Raw genomic sequence first — 2,367 nt, forward strand, 5'->3', positions numbered from 1 at the left:
GTCTCTCTCTCTCTCTCTCTCTCTCTCTCTCTCTGTCTCTCTCTCGCTCTCTCTCACTATATTTATATATATATCTTTCTCTCTGTCACTGTGTGTTTCTGCCTGCTCCAGTGACAGCTGAGCCTGACATCCCAACACTTCAACCCTGGCAGGAGGATCTGGTTCCAGGGTCTATTTCTGTCTCTCAGGGTGGCCTAGTTTTCTCCCCTCTCCTCTCCTCCCCCTCCTTCCTCCCCCTCCTCCCTCCCCTCTCCTCCCCTCTCTTCCCCCTCCCCCCTCCCCTCTCCTCTCCGCCCCCTCCTCCCTCCCCTCTCTTCCCCCTCCTTCCTCCCCCTCCTCCCTCCCCCTCTCCTCTCCTCCCCTCCTTCTCTCCTCCCTCTCCCTCCCCCTCTCCTCTCCTCCCCTCCCCTCCTCCCTCCCCTCCTCCACTGACCTACAGTACTATCCCCACACACTCTAGCCTGAGTCAATCACTGGCTGGCCCTGTCCTGCCCTGTCCCCTCTCCTCTCCTCTCCTCCCCCTCCTCCCTCCCCCTCCTCCCTCCCCCTAGCCTGAGTCAATCACTGGCTGGCCCTGTCCTGCCCTGTCCCCTCTCCTCTCCTCTCCTCCCCCTCCTCCCTCCCCTCCCTCTCTCTCCTCTCCTCCCCCTCCTCCCTCCCCCTAGCCTGAGTCAATCACTGGCTGGCCCTGTCCTGCCCTGTCGCCTCTCCTCTACTCTCCTCCCCCTCCTCCCTCCCCTCCCCTCTCCTCTCCTCTCCTCCCCCTCCTCCCTCCCCCTAGCCTGAGTCAATCACTGGCTGGCCCTGTCCTGCCCTATCCCCTCTCCTCTCCTCTCCTCTCCTCCCCCTCCTCCCTCCCCTCCCCTCTCCTCTCCTCTCCTCCCCCTCCTCCCTCCCCCTAGCCTGAGTCAATCACTGGCTGGCCCTGTCCTGCCCTGTCCCCTCTCCTCTCCTCTCCTCCCCCTCCTCCCTCCCCTCCCCTCTCCTCTCCTCTCCTCCCCCTCCCCACACACCCTAGCCTGAGTCAATCACTGGCTGGCCCTGTCCTGCCCTGTCCCCTCTCCTCTCCTCTCCTCCCCTCCTCCCTCCCTCCCCCTCTCCTCTCCTCTCCTCCCCCTCCCCACACACTCTAGCCTGAGTCAATCACTGGCTGGCCCTGTCCTGCCCTGTCCCCTCTCCTCTCCTCGCCACCCCTCCCATTACCAGTCAGGGTTTTATTTTGGTCTCGTGGCCTAGCTTGGGATCACCCCCTCTGTGATGTCAGCAGTGTTTACTAGACAGTGAGCCGCTGGCCGTGGTTCATAGGAACACTGTGACCCAAGAGTTTCCAGACATGTTTTCAGTGCTGCAGTAGCCAACTACTGATCTGGAGAAGATGATCAACTGCCTCATCACCTACCGACTTGATTACTGCAATGTCCTCCATGGTGGTCTTCCCTCAAAGGCTTGATTACTGCAATGCCCTCCTTAGTGGTCTCCCCTCATAGACTTGCCCACTGCCTTTAAGTCTAAGCTCAAGAATCACTTCTTCAAACTGTCTTTCTCTTAATGTGATCGGTGTTGTGTTGTCTGTTTCTGGTCTTACACCTTTAGTTTCCAATTCTATTGTTCTGTCCTTGTTAACTCGTATTATTATTTCATTATTATGATGTATTACTTCCTGATATCTTTTCATTTCTCGCCTAATGTTTTTCAGCCCTTTTATCAAAGCTTCTTCTTCTTCTTCTTCTTCTTCTTCTTCTTCTTCTTCTTCTTCTTCTTCTTCTTCTTCTTCTTCTTCTTCTTCTTCTTCTTCTTCTTCTTCTTCTTCTTCTTCGATACAGTAAAGGTTGACTGTTGTAGGTGTATGGATAACCTTAGTACGGTATATAATCTTGTACATTTTTACTAACTGACTTTTAGGAAAGGTGGCATCCTATGACGGTGCCATGTTGAAAGTCACTGAGCTCTTCAGTAAGGCCATTCTACTGCCAATGTTTGTCTATGGAGATTGCATGGCCGTGTGCTTGATTCAGCAACAGGTGTGGCTGAAATAGCCGAATTCACTTGAAGCGGTGTCCACATACTTTTGTATATATAGTATTATGTGTCTCTAATGTGGTCATACATTTGGCAGTATGTTAGGAAGTGCAGCTCGGTTTATGTGTCTCTAATGTGGTCATCCATTTGGCAGTATGTTAGAAAGTGCAGCTCGGTTTCCACCTCATCTTGTGTGCACAGCCTGTCTTCTCTCAGGTCTGCCTATGGCGGCCTCTCAAAATAGCAAGACTATGATCACTGAGTCTGTACATAGTCAAGGATTTTCTTAATTTGGGGTCAGTCACAGTGGTCAGCCACTGTGTACTCTCGGTTTAGGGCCAGATACCG

Source organism: Coregonus clupeaformis, chromosome 34 (genome assembly GCF_020615455.1).
Source record: "Coregonus clupeaformis isolate EN_2021a chromosome 34, ASM2061545v1, whole genome shotgun sequence".
Taxonomy (NCBI): Eukaryota; Metazoa; Chordata; class Actinopteri; order Salmoniformes; family Salmonidae; genus Coregonus; species Coregonus clupeaformis.